The sequence below is a fragment of the Mus caroli genome, unplaced genomic scaffold, assembly GCF_978045245.1.
Source record: "Mus caroli unplaced genomic scaffold, Mus_caroli_1 scaffold_5, whole genome shotgun sequence".
Classification (NCBI taxonomy): Eukaryota; Metazoa; Chordata; class Mammalia; order Rodentia; family Muridae; genus Mus; species Mus caroli.
Window position 1 is genome coordinate 151,599,226 of NW_028227260.1, and position 18,686 is coordinate 151,617,911.

The 18,686-nt window shown below is 39.2% G+C and overlaps 1 protein-coding gene across 1 annotated transcript in view; it reads left to right on the forward strand.

Moving 5' to 3' along the window:
• The first annotated feature begins 15,025 nt into the window (after positions 1-15,025).
• Ccnb3 (cyclin B3) overlaps positions 15,026-18,686 on the forward strand; it is a 55,742-nt gene continuing 52,081 nt past the window's right edge. Inside the window, exon 1 of the mRNA XM_021153631.2 lies at positions 15,026-15,067. The gene's annotated coding sequence lies outside the window, so the exon portion shown is untranslated. The remainder of the gene's footprint in view (positions 15,068-18,686) is intronic.

An 18,686-nucleotide genomic window follows, 5' to 3' on the forward strand; every position in this document is an offset into this window, starting at 1 on the left:
ACACACAGACAGTAGAGGACTTCTGGGTCTCTGTTCATTCAGAGATGTTGCACCTAACCCTAAAGAGACTGGAGGCCCCAGGGAGTTTTGAGGCCAGGTTGGGGGGGGCATCCACATGGAGACAGGGGGCATTGGGAGCAGGTGTGGGATGTAGAACAGTCAGAGGGAGGACCAGGGGTGGGAGGGAATAAAATATGGTGTGAAAAATAAATTAATTTTAAAAATAAAAAAGAAGGTATTGATTAATCGATTTTAAACCTTGTCTATGTTTTAAGGAGACATGGTATTGAGAGTCATAGGAGTAGTCAGTTCTGGTGGTGGGCAAGGGTTCTTTGCCAAGTAACCAGTGTTGACATACTCAAAGCCAGCTCCAGATGGAGTCCATTGCTACCCTCAGGGCTGCTGAGACCACATGTTGGTGGGCATGTATCATGGTTTGACTAAATTTGCCTCTTCTGATGCGTTTCAAACTAAGTAGATTGATCTCCCAAAGCCAGATATAGTTTTCTTTGTCTCTTGAGAATAAGCCCCTATGATTTTGCAGAACCATTACTGCAAGGGAATGTAACTGCTGTTTTTTTTTCAGTTAATGAGCTGACAGTTTGAACTGTTTCTATCGTTATGTAGCATGGGGGCTGCTGCCAGTACCTGGTATGTCTATCTGCCATGGGAAGCCCTTCCATCTTTTTCTGTTCCTCTCTTCCATCAAACACCTTAAATTCCACATTCAACAGATCTCTTGAGGAGTTTGTGGTCTATCATCTAGTCCCTTACATTTTTAAAAATATTTCTGGTTTTGAATATTACATTAAATGACCATTCATTACTATAAATTGGTCTTCAGTTACCTGCTTTGGGGTTAACCTTGTCGGTACAGAAGCCTAACTTTATATGATGTGAAATACAAGTTGGTTTCTTGTTTCAAGCTTGTCCCTATAAATGAATCACATTTGTACTTGGCATGACTATAAACATAGTTCTGAGTGCATAAAATAATTTGATAATTATAATGTGACTTACCATTAACTTGTACATCTTCAAACTAAACCTTAAAAAACAAGTACAGTCCACGGAGAGACTGCCAAACACATTTTCCTGACCCTTTTATAGTGTGCTTTTATAAAATATTACAGTTTTTTTCTTAATGACTCATTTTCTCCAGAGAACTAAAGCTCAACAAAGTTAACAAATAGATAAGTAGTTAGACATATATCTTTGAGTCGATTCAGTTTCTATTAGCCTGAATATAGCATGATAACCTTAGGAATTCATAAACCATAACCGACCATTTGTTCTTAGTAAGTGCTGTTATCATAAACCTTGTTCATGCTTTGTCCTCATCTGCTGCTTTTCACTCTTACAACAAAAAATCATCAACAACAAAAAATCATCAAGGGCTGGTGAGATGGCTCAGTGGGTAAGAGCACCCGACTGCTCTTCCAAAGGTCCAGAGTTCAAATCCCAGCAACCACATGGTGGCTCACAACCATCCTTAATGAGATCTGGCGCCCTCTTCTGGAGTGTCTGAAGACAGCTACAGTGTACTTACATATAATAAATAAATAAATTTTTTTTAAAAAAAATCATCAAATAAAGATTATCCTTATCTGAAATATCTTAGACCTGTGGTGTTTTTTCCTGCTCCTATGTAGTAGGTAGTCTAGGTGTGTAAGCATAACCAGCAATCCTGGCTGATTTCTGGTTGGGAATGATAAACCCTATCTCCCAGGGTCCCTTACTGTGGCAGAGTCTAATTCCCCAAGTTTTTCCTGTTTTCCAAAGGCCAGAATCTTTTAAAAGGAAATTTTCAGTAAACTTCAGTTTTATAATCCCAATTTTTGCAATGGAAACTCCCTTGATTCTGGCAAAGAGGGGATCAGCTGTAGGACATGCATAGAATTGTAAACTCTTTATTCCTATCTCAAAAAAATGATGTCCTACATCTTCCCTTTTCTATATATGACCAGACACTTAACATGGACATCAGTAAGTAAAGGTCAAAGGTCAATATGGAATATAGATTGCTGGTCTGTAGTCACACTAGCTAATACCTTCTCTGTATCTTCTGTCTTTCTTGGTTTCCAGTTCCAGTGGAGCTGGGACCATCAACCTGTCATTCATACCCATAGTGTAAAACACAAGACTCAAGAGGATACAGAGGGGCAGGGAGTGAAGGGGCCAAGGACTGAATTAAGCTTTAATTTCTTTGGATCCATTTGACAGCAGAGTCTGTGGCTTCTACTTTCTTGACCTGGGTTTAGTAGATCCATAGTACAATGCCAGCTACCTTCAAGTGTGAAATCAACTTGTACAGTCCTTTCCAGGTTAGTTCCAGCACCCTTTTGCCTACTGGCTTCATCCAAGTGGTATTATTGGACTTAAAATAGAGGAAACTGGTGGTAGGCTCAGAGGTTGGCTGGGTCTCTCAAATAGTCCAATGGATATGCTTTATGGAGAACTGGAGAGCCTGTAGTGACTTGAGAAAGGGATAGAGAGTTCTGCCAACTGCTACACTCTGGGAAGCAGTAGGGGAGGACTTCTAAGCATAACCTCATGGGGATAAATCCCTCCCTATATCATGTACAGCAGGCTGAAGCAAAGCAAAGGAAGACCAATCCACCTTTTGCTGGGCTCTAATTAGAGTCTTCATTTCTTACTGTTTCTCAGCTTCTTGCTGTTTCTCTATGAGTCTCATACAGTTTTAATGGGAAATAATCTTGTGTTTACCTGGAGTGGATGGACAATGAATAGGTAGAGTTGATTAAAGAAAAATCAGAACATTTAGAGCAGAAAATCATGTTAGAGTTTCTTTTAATGCCCCATTTATTCTTTTTACCAGGCCCGAACTCTAAGGTCTATTTGCACAATCAAGTTTCCAATCTATGTTTAAAGTTTTAGCTATTAATTGAGAGATTTTGGTGATGAAAGCTAGGCCATTATTGACCCCATTGCTAGGGAGAGGTCAAATCAAGGGACCAGTTCTTGGATGGGCATTTTAACTACTATTTGAGCATTTCCAGTGTGGGTGGGGGATGCTCCTTTCTACCCAGAAAACTTATCTATAAAACCTAGAAAGAATTTTTCTCCTCCTGTAGCAGGCTGGATCTTAGTAAAGTCAGTTTTCCCAGAGTTCACCAGGGTTTTGCTCTCTCATTTGGATCCTTTCCTGGGTAAAGGCTCTCTGTTTTGTATTCACTGGAGCATAAACTTGGCATCCTACTGGGACATTTCATGCTAGGCTGTCTAGTCTAGGTATAACATACCTTGGTCTGAGCAACTCAGAAAGTTTTGTGGAGCCCAGATGAGAAGCCTGATGAACGTTAGTTACAAGAGTTCTGCCGCTTAGCTGTTTCTGAGACAATGACCTTAGCTGTTTCTGAGACAATGACCTTTCCCTCTGGTGTCCTCCATCAACCTGAGGGTTTGAGCTGTTAATTTCTTCTTCACCATGGAGTCTCAGGCAGTACCAGGTTATGGTATATTATCAGAATATCAACATTCCCCACTGGCCTGAGGACTGTTTGTCAGGCAGCCAGGTCAGCAGCCTGGCAAAGGAGGAGAGTAGTTTATAGTGAAGCCAAAGAGCCTCTAGAAGGGCCAAGACTTTTTAATGTCCTTTGTCCCAGCAGTGAGAAGTCCTCTTTCTCTATAAATCACACCATTGACATGCCCAGTAGTAAAACCATGTGGACTGATGGTCTGTGTATTTTGTGGTGGACTTTCCTTTTTCACATCTGAGAGCCTTGGTCAGATCTGTCAGTTCTGCTTTCTGGGGAGAGGTACCTGGCTTTGGCCTAAATTGTTTGAGTTAAAGTAACTACTGCATCTCCCAGATACCTGGTTTCATCTTTCCTCTCCTGACAGTTATGGATGAGCACCTATATCATCAGGCAAGAGGGTGGTTGAACTGATGGAGTGGGTTTCTCAACCCAGACTTGAGTAGGAATGGCACTTGGTCATTAGACAGCCAGCGTGTTAGTGCTCCTTGAAGGGCCTCAACCACATCCTGGTGTGCTATGAGTATAAGATCCTTGCCCAGAGTTAACTTATCTTCTCTCTTTTATAAAATGAGCAATAGTGCTAGTGGTGGTGGTCAACAGCTCCTTAGGGAGGTGGGCCATTCTGTGGCTACAGGGTCCAGTTGTTTAGACAGGTATATCCCAGGGCATTTCCATGGCCTCATTATTTGGGTTAAAACCTCTTTTGTAATGTCTTTTGTTTCATGGATAAACAGATGAAGAGGTTTTGAGACATCTGGAATTTCTAAGCCTGAAGCAGAAGTCAGAGCTGTTTTTAAAGCCTCAAGTGCCCTCTCTTCAGTTTCAGTCCAGATTAGGGAATCAGTGCCAGTCTTAGGGTTTTAATGCTGTGAAGGGACACCATGACAATAGAAACTCTGACAAAGTCATGTTGAGAAGGATGGCAGCATGTAGGCAGACATGGTGCTGGAGGAGTTGAGAGATCTACATCTTGATCCACAGGCAGCAGAGGGAGACTGTGCCACACTGGGCATAGCTTGAGCCATCTGAGACCTCAAAGGCCACTCCCACAATGACACACTTCCTCCATCAAGGCTACACCTCTTAATGGTGCCACTCCCTAAGGGCCAAGCATTCAAACACTAGTCTATGGGGGTATTCCTATTCAAACCACCCCAGTTCTCCCCTTTGTGCTGGCCTTACTATTTCCACAAACTCTGGTGTCTTGAGGCACCAATATCCAGCTGCACCTAGGAACTTGTTTCTTAGTCTTTGGAATTGGATCAAAGGGTGGCAGCAATCCTATTTTGAGACAGGCTCCTTTTTTGTTTTGTTTTATTTTGTTTTTGTTGTTTTGTTTTTAAAAGCTGGTAGCCAAGATAGTAGCTTTTTTACAAAGTTGAACTTTCTTAGCTGACATTTTGTAGCCCAAAGCTTGTGTTTGAATGCTTTGTCTAGTCTGTGTTTTCTGGTAGTAATCCCTTTGCCCAGCTGTTTTGTTTGTTTGTTTGTTTGTTTTGTTTTATGGATCATTGGTTTAAAAGGAGACAAGAATCTTGAGTAAAGAAGAAGTGGATTTTTTTTCCTTCAGGCTCAGCCTTGGGAGATGTTTCCCTTCCCTGGGGATGTTTAGACCAGGTGTACTGTAGAGTGAATGCTCATGGGGGGGGGCAGAGGGGGTTAGGGGGACTATTTCCCCCCTTACTATGTACATACTGCTTAAATGGCAGGGGTTTCTGGATGAAAGACCTGAACTCTCCCCACCTCCACAGAGGGACCAACACTGGTGTGATCAGGAGTCAAGCAGCAAAACAGACAAGGGCTCCCTGAGTGAGACAGTTGGAGGTTTTTTGGGCTATCTCTGTGTGACCTAGCAGAGCCAAAAGGAAGCTGAGTGGGGAGTGAGTCTCACACCAGAGAAAGCCACTGGTCAATATAAGGAAACAAAACAGACAGACAGATAGGCACACAGTTAGGAAGACAGAGAGACAGAGACAGTCAGAGAGAAAAAGACAGAGACAGATGGAGATAGACAGAGAGGCAGACACAGTAAAAACAACCATGTGTGACCACCACACATTCATACATCTGAACAGACAAAGGGATCCACATGCATCCCTTCTCATATGGGTCCTGGCCACTGGATCAGCAACCTCATCCAACCTCTATGTGTTCTGACAGTTGACAGATGATGTAGATGTTGGGTGGGCCAACTCAAAGCCCTGGATCTGGGCCTGGGTGGTAGCTGAACTGCTCAGCTTGCCCTCCCTTCTTTGTACCACCAGGACAAACTTGCCCGCACTGCTCCAGCTAGGTCACCCAATGTCTCCACCAGCAGGAGGCAGGTCAACACTCCTGCTCTCATGCCTTTGGGAAGGGCTCCCCTACACTTAGGTTCCCAGAGCCAGCTTGACTGTGCTGCCAAGTCAAGGCACAGACCTACTCTTTCTAGGGCTGGCAAGTGTCTGGGACAACTCTTCCATTCTCAAGCACTCAGGGCTGGCTCAGCTGCACCCCATCCCTCCTACCAGGGCCAGCTCTGTTGTGTTGTCCAGGCAAGAAGCAGGACTTACTCTCCTGCTCTCATAAACCCTTGGGGGTCAGCAAGGGGAGAGGGGACAAGGAACATCAACTTTGTGCCCAGGTCACTTCTCAGCAGACAAGTGGTGAGGCCAGCTCTCCTATTCTCATACCCTCAGGGTTGGGTCACCTGCCACCAGGGCCAGCTCCACTGTGCCCTCTGGGCAAGGTACAGAACTGGCTTTCCTGAGTGCTGGTACTGACTACCCTAAACTTCTATGAGAACAAATTTTCATATTCCATATAAGTGAGATTATATGGTACTTATATTTCTATGCTTAGATTACTTCACTCAAATTAATATTCTTCAATCCCATCCATGTTGTACCAAATAGCAGGATTTTATCCTTTTATGGCTAAATAGTATGATTAGTATATATGTACTTCTTATTTCTTTATCCAGTCATTATCTGATAGACACTTTTTTTTTTGTATATTGGCTACTGCAATTAATGTTGCAACCAAGAGGAGAGTACAGACTCTTCTTTAATGTAATGAATTAATTTCCTGTGTTTATATACCCAGGAGCAGAATAGATAGCTGTATCATACAGTAGCTCAATTTTCTTTTGAGCGACACACATCTGAGTTTCCATAATGACCATATTACTTTATGTTTCTATCAGTTGTGTCCTCTTCACCAGCACTTGAGATTTTTGTGTTTATTATAATAATTATTTCTTTTTTCTTCTTTTTTAAAAAATTATTAGATATTTCCTTTATTTACATTTCAAATGTTATCCCCTTTCCTGGTTTCCCCTCCAAAAACCCCCTATCCCCTCCCGTCTCCCCCTGCTCACACCCACCCACTCCCTCTTCCCTGTCCTAGCATTCCCCTATACTGGGGCATGGATTCTTCACAGGATCAAGGGCCCCTCCTAACACTGATATCCGACAAGGCCATCCACTGCTACATACATATGTGGCTGGTGCCATGGGTCCCTCCATGTGTACTCTTTCGTTGGTGATTTAGTCCCTGGGAGCTCTGGGGGATACTGGTTGGTTCATATTGTTGTTCCTCCTATGGGGCTGCAAACCCCTTCAGCTCCTTGGTTCTTTCTCTAGCTCCTCCATTGGGGGCCCTGTGCTCCATCCAATGGATGACTGTGAGCATCCACTTCTGTATTTGTCAGGCACTGGCAGAGCCCCTCAGGAGACAGCTATATCAGGCTCCTGTCAGCAAGCACTTGTTGGCATCCACAATAGTGTCTGGGTTTGGTAACTGTTTATGGGATGGATCCCCAGGTAGGGCAGTCATTCCATCAGTCTCTGCTCCACACTTTGTCTCTGTATCTCCTCCCATGGGTAGTTTGTTCCCCCTTCTAAGAAGGATCGAAATATCCACACTTTGGACTTCCTTGAGATTTTTTTATTTATTATAATAGTTATTTCTACTAGAATTAGGTGCGATCTCATTGGGGTTTTGATTTGTACTTCTTTGATGAATAGTTATTATCAACATTTTTCATATGCTGCTGCCTATTTATATATCTTGTTTTGAGAAATGTCTATTTCAGCCAATGGTGCTGGTGAAGTTTCTATTTTATGCAGAAGAGTAAAACAAGAACATTATTTCTCACCAATTAGAAGAATCAATTCAAATGGATTAAATAACTAAATATTTGTCTGGAAAAAAAATGAAGTTAGAAGAAAATATAGTGTGGGAACTGGGATCCAGGCCTGGGTGAGGGAGGCAGAGTCACAAACCTGGGAAACAGACTTTGGAGGTCAGCATTGAGGTGCAGATTGACTTCATTGAGCGGCAAGCATTTTTATACAGCCTTTGGACCAATGGGGAACTGACATGGGCTCTGGAGTAGCCAACCATCCAACTGACAGTATGAGGAGGTGCCAGGTTGCTAGCACCATAGGGGACTTCCATAAAGACGGGAAGCTGTCCCCATTATGATCTGGGGCCATTCTGAGGTTCTACTAGTTTTCTAGGATCCTCTATTTTGTGTCACATGGTACACCAGTGGACATGGGGACTTGTACTATTAGAGTGGTATGGAAGCCTCCCTCACCATCTGCCTGGCCCCACCCAGGGGCCTTAGTGCCCATAATATAGGATAACTCTTCTATGATATGGGTAGGGATTTTCTTAGACAAAGCTCTAAAAGCACAGAAAAGTAAAGCAAGAGTCAGACCTTAAAGGCTTTCATATGGCAGAAGTGAAGATACAACCTATATAAGGGAAGAAAATAATTTCCAATTACACATCTAACAAGAGTTTAATATGGAAATCTACAGGTGACTCCTAGCAGAGAACTTTTGGTGATTAAAGACAAAATTGAGTCTCTTATGTCTGGCTCTACTTTATGGAATAAGAAGCAAAGGAAGAAAATATCTATATGCTCTATACACATACAGCATATATCCATAAGAGAAATTAAATTTTTGTGTCTCTCAGACCAGTATCTTTGTCTGGGACATGTCTCATCAAATCCCCAAGTGAGAAAGAGAACTGTAGACTATTAGAGCATTGTTCAATAATACCCCCATTCTGTTATCCTGGGGGTTAACTAGAAACACACAAGAGCAGCATCTGAAAGTGAAACAAAGAATGGAAGTAAGGAAAGAACAATATAACCATTGCTCCTTCTTTGTCTGGACTTGCTGAAGTTCTCAAAATGGCACGTACTAGCTATGGGTGGTTGCAAAATGAGAGGAGATCTATTCAAAGACTCAAAATAAACAATATACCATGTTAATGAATGAATACACATGCATAATATATACTCAAATAATACAGACTTAAGGAGACAGAGTGGTGTTAAACACAAATCCTAGCTGGCTATACTAACACATACCTGTATTATCAGGCTCTGGGAGGCTGAGGCAGAGAGATGGCTAGTTCAAGGCCAGAAGTGCTATACACAGTAAGTTCTAGTTCAGCCTTGGCAGCATATTGAGCCCATGCCTCAAAAAAACAATCACAGAAAGCAACAACAACTATACCGAAATTTAATCTTTATTCATTATTTCCCTATTATTACCTATCCATATTTTCCCCTCTACACTCCCCCTCTTCTGGTTTTATGGAAGACAGAATCTTATGGAGTCCAAACTAGCCTAAACCTCATTATGTTGTATAGGGTAGGTAGCCTTGTACCTATAATGTTATGACCTCTGTGCTTCCTATATTATTTGGATTACAGGTATGTGGTCACCACAACCAGCTTATTATTTTTCTACCAAGGCAGCTTCTCTTCCACACAGACTTGTGAATAAGAGTATAAACATTTTTAGTTTACATTTGGTTTGTAAAAGCTATTAAGATAATACATGTGAGACTTGTATTTTTTCTTTCTTTTAAAAATGTTTTTCCTTTGCTCATATATTACATACATCCCAATCACATCTTCCCTTCCTTTTCCTCCAAGTCCCTCTCTCACCTCCCCACTTCACCCTGATCCACTCCTCCTACTGCTTCCCTTCAGAAAAGGAGAAGCCTCCCCAAGATATCAACCAAACACTGCATAACAAATTATAATAAGAACAGACACATACTGTCATATCAAGGCTAGACAAGGCAGCCCAGTAGGAGAAAAAGGTCTCAAAAGCAGGCAAAAATGTCAGAGACAGCCCCTTCTCCACCATTAGAAGTCCCGAAAAACACCAAGCTACACAATCATAGCATATATGCAGGGGGCCTAGGTCAGACCCATACAGGCTCCTTGATTGTTGTTCCAGAGACCTGTATTTCTAATGTAAATATTCTGAATAATGAAAAAAGAAAGGAACTATTGATTCAAATAATTTATGATTCATAAAATCATAGTCTGCTTATTCTATTTGTCCTGCTAAGTATCTTCCAGTCACACACACACACACACACACATATACGTATATATATGTGTGTGTGTGTATGTATGTATGTATGTATGTATGTATGTATGTATATCCTATCCAATTTAGTTTAGATGCTGATACAATGACTATTTAAAAGATGGGCAGTGATTGTCAGTAACTAGCACTGGTCATTTCAGTATCTCTAAACAATTTATATTTTTTAATTTATAGGGGAATTGTTAAGGGAAATGTAAAATTCCGCTGCAGTCAGAAGCTTAACTAGATAGGTAGAAAATTATAACTACTTTTGACAGGTAGGTTTGGTTTGGCAGTAAAATTTGAAGGGGAATAGGAAGAAGTATATAGAAAGGTTTGGAGGGAGGAAAAAAAAAGGGAAGAAATGTAATTGCATTATAATCACAAATGCAATTTATATGATCACGAATAAATTGAAGTTTAGACCATCAATAAGGCAATAAACTATAAGGAATTATAAAGAAAAGTCTGGGATTAAAGGCATGCGCCACCACGCCCAATTGTAGAGAGTGCCATTCCTGGCTTGTTGTCTTGGCTATTATAAGAAAGCAGGTTGAGCAAGCCATAGGAAGCAGGCCAGTAAGCAGCATTCCTCCATGGCTTCTGCATCAGCTCCTGCCTCAGGATTCCTGCCCTGTTTGAGGTCCTGTCCTGACTTCCTTCATGATGAACAGCAATGTGGAAGTGTAAGCCAAACATACCCTTTTTTTTTCCCAAGTTGCTTTTTGGTCATGGTGTTTCATCACAGCGATAAATAGATGAGAGGGTTTGCTGGGGCAATAGAGTGACTGAGCCGGCTTGCCAAGCCGTGTCAGTGGTTGCAGGGCTTGTTTTGAAAACGTTTTTTTTTTTTTTTTTTCTTTTTTCAAGGCAAGGTCTCCCTAAAATTCTCTAGTTACAGACCAGCACACATAACCTTAGCCTTGGCTGGAAGACTTTTCTTTATAATTCCTTATAGTTTATTGCCTTATTGATGGTCTAAACTTCAATTTATTCGTGATCATATAAATTGCATTCGTGATTATAATGCAATTACATTTCTTCCCTTTTTTTCCTCCCTTCAAACCTTTCTATATACTTCTTCCTATTCCCCTTCAAATTTTACTGCCAAACCAAACCTACCTGTCAAAAGTAGTTATAATTTTCTACCTATCTAGTTAAGCTTCTGACTGCAGCAGAATTTTACATTTCCCTTAACAATTCCCCTATAAATTAAAAAATATAAATTGTTTAGAGATACTGAAATGACCAGTGCTAGTTACTGACAATCACACTAATTAAGGCAATTAAGCATATAAGGATCTTTCCTTTAATGATGGCCAGATCAAGAGTATTTAAAAACAGAAAGAAAGAAAGAAAGAAAGAAAGAAAGAAAGAAAGAAAGAAAGAAAGAAAGAAAGAAAGAAAGAAAGAAAGAAGCACAATCACATCAGTGTTCGAAGAGGCTGAAGTAACTCTGTAACATCTGTCTTTTCCCAGAGATTTATCAGTATTTTCCAGACACAACGTGACAATTATTTTTGATCTATACTTTCTCTACTTATTTTATTTTCTGCTTTAGCTTGCACAAACATTAATTATTTTAGTTAATACAGATAAACTGTGGCCTCAGTAGAGAATTTTAGGGAGACCTTGCCTTGAAAAAAGAAAAAAAAAAAAAAAGTTTTTAAAACAAGCCCTGCAACCACTGACGCGGCTTGGCAAGCCGGCTCAGTCACTCTATTGCCCCAGCAAACCCTCCCGTCTATTTATTATTCAAGATAATATCACAACTTATTCTTTGTAATTTTAAGGTAGTTAAAACAACTATTATTTTATTCTGAAATGTCCATCTTGTGGTAGTTTTGTGATTTGAATCCACTTCACTACTGGAGTTACGTCACCAGAGGCTTAACCTCCATTTTATAAATTGGGGCTGGCACGTGCACTAGACAGTTGGCGGGAATGAGCAGGTGTGTGGGGGTGTCCGTTACTGGTCACTTCCATTGTCGACTTTGGCAGGGGTGCACCCGTGGATACAGAGCTTTGTAAGTCTTTTATTTCTTCTAGACTCTGGAGATTCAGATAAGAACTAATCTGACAAAATTTTAAAACCTCCCTACTATAATTTTTTGACCCCATCTCTTGGTTTAAAGTCCAACTGAGGGAAGCACCGATTCTGGATCCCCCCGCCTGCCGGTGAAAATGGTAGGGTCCGGGGCAGTTTTCTTCGCGCCTTCTCTTGCAGGCAGCAGTTACTAGAAGGTCACGCGCCGAGGCGGTTATGCCGTGAGGCCCGCCGTTAATCCGTTGCTGAGGTGGTTATGCGAAGACGGTTAGTGCTCCTTTTTTTTTTTTTTTTTTTTTTTTTTAATTTTTCAAACTACTTCATTTCCAATTTGTCCGGTTTTGGGTTCTTTTTTTGGGGGGGGGGGGCGGGGGCGGGATTTTTTTTTCCTCCATAGACTGGAACATTTCCAGTGTTCCAGCTTTTGTTCTAATTGTCTATAGTTCTTTAGTTTGGTAAAAGTTCTTGTTTTATTATCTTATTTTTATTATTTAACAAAAGTAAAACTTTTGTTGTTGTTTTGTTTGTTTTTTGTTGTTGTTGTTTTTGGTTCATATATTTGTATTTGGTATTAGGGGTCAAGATGCCAGAGGAAATTTGGTTGACAGAATTAGCCACACAATCTGGACGGTTTTCTGTTAAACCAACAAATTTGAACACCCGACAGGGAAAAATGATGTTTAAAATTGTCTTGACATGCAATATTATTTTGTGTTTGAAAACATTATTTTTTCCAGTCTAGACTAGTGCCTTTGTTAGCTGTAAAGGAGATCTTTAAGCGAAAAGCCTTTCGGGTTCCCTTAGTACTTTAGAACAGGCTCCTCACAACATAGGTCCTGGAGGATGTCCCTAGGCTTGGTCTCAGGCTTTGCTGGAGTCCAACTCAGAGGTTAGCTATCAGCCTTAGTTTGCCAGTCCCTGGTGCCCACAAATCAGGATCCTGAACAGAATCAGTGGGTTTATGTAGTTACTAGGGATAGCAGCTTTTAGAAAAATGCTTTTTCAAAAATGTACATTTGAGTTCCTCAAAAAGGAATTTGGCAAATCCCCGTTAGTATTCCCTGTTCTGAAACCTGTGTACATGGCATTTGATAAGTTTTCTTTCTTTTTTTTTTTTTTTAAAGATGGGTTCAGTGAGGGCACAGATTATTTAATCTTGTAATAGAATTTAGCACATCCTTAGTCACTCAGTAATTATTTGTGGTGATCTTGGAATATACTTCTTTTGTTAAGGTCATTCTTAATGATGCTATTTTCTTAATTTCTTTTTCAGATTATTCCTTGTAAAGCTATAGACGTCCAATTGATTTGTCTATTGAGCTTGCATCCTAAAATCTTGACCTTGTTTGTTAGCTCTAATAATTTTTTTCTGTAGTTTTTTTTTAAGCCTGTCTGCATATATGCTGGTTTGTGTATATTTAGTTTTTGGAATAAGTCTCATGTCCTGTGATAAACTCATTTTTTTAGTGGTAGTTTACATATATTGCTAAAATAAGTTTGTTAGTAATTGCTTAAGGATGTCGCTGGTATATTAGTGAATTAGTTTTTAATTTCCTTTTTTGTGTGCTGTCTTTGGATGGTTTTAGTATCCTGAGTTTTGTTTTGTTTTGCTTTGTTTTTTTGAGATAGAAATATTCTTTAAATGCTTAGTTTATTTTCCCATGTAAAATATCTGGGCCTACAGAATAATTTTTGGAAGAATTATAAATTAAATTTTTAATTTTTAACTGTTGGCTTATATCCGTATGTGCATATTAAATATTTTACTTCTATATTATGAGTGATGTTGGCCTATAACTTTCTTTTTTGTGTGTGCTGTCTTTGGATGGTTTCTGTATTATTGAGTTGGCTGTTACTACCTGAGTTTTTTGTGTCGTTTTGAGATAGGTATAGAATTGATGTTAAATATTTTTGAAATGCTTGGTTTATTTCTCCATGTAAAGCTCCTGGGCTTTGAGATTAATTTTTAGAGGAATTACAAGTTAAAATTTTAATTTTTTAAACTATGGGCTTATGACCATGTGCACATATTAAGTATTTTATTTCATTGAGTGATGTTGGCCTGCAATTTTCATTTTGTGTGTTGTGTTTGATTGGCTTTGGTATCATTTAGTTTGTGGTGTTTATTGTTGTTGTTGTTTGTTTGGGTTTTTTGATGGGCATAGTACTAATGCTAACACATGGACAGCAGTAATTGGACCTAGAGAGTTATTAATAATAAAAATTAAAAGTAGGATGTGGAACTGGGAGGAATATGGGATTGAAAGGTTCTAGGGATAATTGGATGGAGGTAAATATGGGCAGTTATGGAGGTAGATATGGGTAGATTTAGTAAACATTGTAGAAATGTATTGAATCTTATAAAAATAAAAATATTTTAAAAACTGTTCACTCAAATTGCTTCATATTGGATATACTATGGATATTTGAAATTCCTGAGAAATTGGTGTATTTTATTTAAATTGACAAACTTGTTTGAATATTAATATTTACTGATTACTTTTAGTGGCAGTAGGCTCTTTAGTCATGTGCTCTGTTTTTTATCTCATTTTAAACAGTTTTATTGAAATATAACTGAAATGTAAGACCTGCAAAAAATATATATATAATGATATGTAAATATCTGCAATAACATCACTACAATTAAAGTAGTTCTTTTATTTCTGGTATTTTTTTTCTTCCTTTGTCTCTGTGTTTCTCTCTCCCAACCCTTCTTTATTTTTTTGAGACATGGTCTACATTTGTAGCTCAGGCTGGCTTTGAACTAACTATATTGCCTCAACCTACTGCATAAAGACTGAGATTATAGGTGTACGCCACCACACCATTGGGATTCTAGACACTATGGGTGGAATATCTCTATAACTAATTCCTATCTATTAAGATTTGTTTTAAGTGTGAGTGTGTATTATATATATTATGTGTTATATGTATGCAATATGCATCTTTTTATCCTCCCTTTGTGTCTTTTTTATATTAAGTTCTCTCTTTTCCTTATTTGTCTTGCTAGAGCTTGTCAAGTGTTTCATCTCTTAAAAGTACCAGCTTTTTGTTTTATATATTCACTAATACTTTCTCCCTTTTCATTGTCAGATGCCTTGGAACTGGAGTTGCAGGCAGTTGTGAGTTGTCATGTGAGTGTGCAATAGGAATTAAACCTAGGTCCGCTGCAAGAGTCGTAAGCACTCTTAACCACCAAGCTCTCTCTTCAGCTCCTCTGTTATTTTTCACTCTTTCCATGCTTTTCTTCTTGATGTTCCAGTTCTTTCTCTATTGGCTTTTTAAAAAAAAATGTTTGTTTGTTTGCTTATTTGTTTTGCTATTTTATGATCATTCTGTTTGTAGATTATTGGTAACAGAGTCTCTTTATTTCCCATAATGAAAAACACTTGATTTTTATCCCTTCACCCCTAAAGTATATTGTCACTGCAATATATTTCTGAATTGGCAGGTTTGTAATTTTGTTCTTGGAAAGCATTGTGTTATTCCTTCTGGCATCATGGTTTCTGATAAACAATCCATTGTCATTTACATATTTTGATGCCCATTTGAAAGGTGATATTTCTCCTTTGCAGCTATCAAGGGGATTCTTTGTTGTTTAAGTGTTTTTCTCTAAAGTTATAAAAATGTTCTTTCATTTTAATCTACAGTTTCATTTTAATATAGTTTACTATGGCTCATTTTAATCTATATTTCATTTTCACATTTAAGTCATGGACCCCTCTGGAATATAATTTCATGTGAGATAGATAACTTTTTCTGCTGGGCTTTAATGTAGAGTACAGGGAGGAACAGAAAGGGCGTTCCCATTGTGTGCCTGGAGGTGGTACATTGGAAAATGTGGACTTAAGGGCTAGCACTTCTTTCCTCTGTGTTCTTTTTGATTCCTACCCTGAGAGAAGGTTAAGTGAACTTGAGGCATGAAGACTAAGGGGAAATAAAATTTTAAGTTTTAGAAAGAGCCAATCATGTTGGTACACGCCCATACTTCCAGCACTTAGAAAATGAGACACGACAATCTTGAATTTGAAGTCATCTCAGGCTATATAGTAAAATCCTATGTCAAATCCTAAATGATTTAAAAAAAGTACCTTTGCATTTTTGTTTTATGATGAACTAGAATGCAATAGGTAAACCTAAATTACTTCTTTTGTTATTTTTATGTTGCTATTGATTGATGAGCCCTTTCTTCTTTTGACTAAAGCACAGTGACTCATTAATTTTTTAATCCTTATGGGATATAGTTATTCAGAGTGATGATGCTTGCAGGAGGTCATATGGATGGAGATTATAAAATGAAGCCTGGGATGTGGTTCTGTTGTAGATTACTTGCTGTACATAGGTAAAGTCCTAGATTTATCCCTGCCATCTCTGTTTTCTCTTTGCCTCCTCAGAGGTTTAGGCAGATTATAAATCTGTAAAGTTTTAATTCCTTCTATATATTTTCTAGTTTTGGGAGCAAAGCCTGTGCTCTTTAATTTGCTGAACAACTGAATTAATATATAAATGAAATAAATGAGAATGTCTGTGTTATAAAATTGCTGTGCCTCAGTGTAGCTTTGTGATATCGGGCAGTTAGTGAGCTGTATTTTGTCATCTTTAAAATGGGAATAATAAAAGTACCTATCTTTTTGGCCAATATTTAGAGCAATAAAATTTTCATAATAGCATAGAGCCGTGGCTGAATTCATCTTAATTTCTATTAGCTTTCTGCACTTCAGGGTCTCGTTCATAAAATAGGGGCCAAACTTTATGTATGTCCTCTGACCATTTGTAAAGCCTTAAGGACTTAATACTGGACTCTATAAGAGTTGCTAATTGTTTTTATTGACATGGCAGGACATTATTCAGTATTTTTCCCCCACCCATTCTCCAGGAGGATTAATACATATCTTTATAGACTCATTACTCCACAAGCCTAGCCCAACTCAAAACTGCAACTCAATGACCAGTCCCTTAGCTCAGGAGTCCAGTTTAAAAATACTCATTCCCTTTTGTTTTCATGGGATCATATAGCTGCCTATGCTGATTGGCACTCTGCTACCAATCACCACCATGCTTTTCCCTGGAGCAAACTCTAGTGGGCCCCGTTAAGAGAGAGGCCAGGATTGGTTGAGACAGACTGGGTCAGTAAGGTCACTGGTCTTTGTCCTTTTTCCAGGACTTTCTTGTTCTATCCTTAATCTCAGTGTGAGATAGACACCGTCAGTTTGTAATGTTAGCTCAAGTGTCTGGCACCTGCTAGTTAGTCCTTGGTGGTTACTTCTGCTCCTTTTCCCACCCTGTCTTCTTTTGTTCGGATGTGCAGTGGTTCTGTAAGGAAACATTGGTCTCCTTTTGTCAGTTAAAACTTCTTGGAGTGAACCCTGCACAAACGTGGGCAGAGAGGGATTACTGTAAGATGAGCTAGAAAAGCTAATGAGAATGGGTTTCTGCTTTCAGACAGATGATGCAGTATACATGGCCACATCAGAGTACTTTAACAAAAGGTCTTTCACAGTGAAAGTATAAACAATTGGTTTCTTGTACATGTGCTGTGAGATCTTCTGTATTTCTAAGACAGAGAGTGCTACTTCAAAATGTCTTTTGAACTATAGATTAAAGGGTAGAAACTTGTCATCGCTCTTGTTATCTCTTTTATTTCTGCTGACTTCTTCAGCCCTCTTCAACTCTGGTTTTCCTAGGGATGTCTTCTGCTAAGATTCACTTAGAGTCTTTGAAGGTGAGCAGTCCAAGGGACTGCAGAGCAGAGCCTCTTAAACTTTAAAATGCATACACATCACTAGGAGATATTGTTTGATTTCATGGTGGGGGGTTGGAAAAGCTCCCAGGTGTTAGTAATGCTGCATGGCATTGATCACTTTTAGAATATGGAAGCAGCTGTGACCTTGTTGCCTTGATTTATTAGTTAGTTGGAAAATTAAGATTTAGATTGCCCAGTGTCATCAAAATAACTTCTGACAGGGTCAGAACTAAACACTAAGCACTTATTTAACCCAGTGCTGTTTTCACTGACATCGGGCTGAGACTTCTTTCCAGTGTTCTGCGTGCAACTATCTTTGATATAAAATGATGTTGTTACTCATCTCTCTAGTCTGTTTTGATCAGATTTTCACTCTGCTACCCTCGTATGGGTTAGAATGCACAGTAAAGTGAATCCCACAATTATCAACATAAAATGAGGGAGATAGAAAATCAGGAAAGAGGAAAGTATTCTGATTTCTTTTCTGTAAGAAAAGTTTGAGGTTTTATAGGTGGTAAAAATCAAGTGTGCCCTTTTATGGTTTTTATTTTATTGTGTGTTACACACACACAGAGGGTGGGGAGGGAGGGGAAGGGAGAGAGAGATAGAGAGACAGAGATAGAGATCCAAGTGTCTTTCTTAATTGATCTCCACTTTATTGTTTGAAACAAAGTATCTCATTGAACTTGGAACTCACAGTTTAGACTGGATGACCAAGGAGTGTGAGGGATCCATCTGTTTCCACCTTCTCTTCTAGTACTCCCTCTTCTAGTTCTGGGGCGATAGGCATGTACTGTTGTGATAGGCTTTTACATGAGTGATGTGGATCCAAACCATCTGGTCCTCTGATTTTTTTGGTTGGGAGACTTTTAATGGTTGCTTCTATTTCTTTAGGGTTATGGGACTGTTCAGATGGTTTATCTGATCCCTATTTAACTTTGTTTTGGTATTTGGTATCTGTCTAGAAAATTGTCCATTTCATCCAGATTTTCCAGTTGTGTTGAGTATAG